Raw genomic sequence first — 374 nt, forward strand, 5'->3', positions numbered from 1 at the left:
TTTGCTGACATCACACTTGCCCATTGGAGTCCACAACTGGTGCAGGCAGCAGGGCTGTCCCCCAGCAGCCCCTGCCCAGCTCCCTTCGCCCGCTCCCTGAAGGTCAGGGAGATGGGGACAGCACTTCTGCGGATGCAAGCGCATGGGAGCCTCCCTGCCCGCTCCCTGCCCGCTCGTACCTGCGGTTCCTCCACCGCCTTGGCCAGATGTGCTGCACTTGCCCGATCCCAGCGGTGCTGGCCACTGCCAAGGGCCGAGGCGGCAGCTTGGGGCTGGAAATGGGGGTTTGGTGCCGCTGGAGCGCTGGGGAGACAGGAGGGCCCTGGGCAAGGAGCAGCGGAGCTCACCATGTGGTGGGAATGGGGCGGCGGGGA

Source organism: Buceros rhinoceros, unplaced genomic scaffold (assembly GCF_000710305.1).
Source record: "Buceros rhinoceros silvestris isolate BGI_N320 unplaced genomic scaffold, ASM71030v1 scaffold29444, whole genome shotgun sequence".
Lineage (NCBI taxonomy): Eukaryota > Metazoa > Chordata > Aves > Bucerotiformes > Bucerotidae > Buceros > Buceros rhinoceros.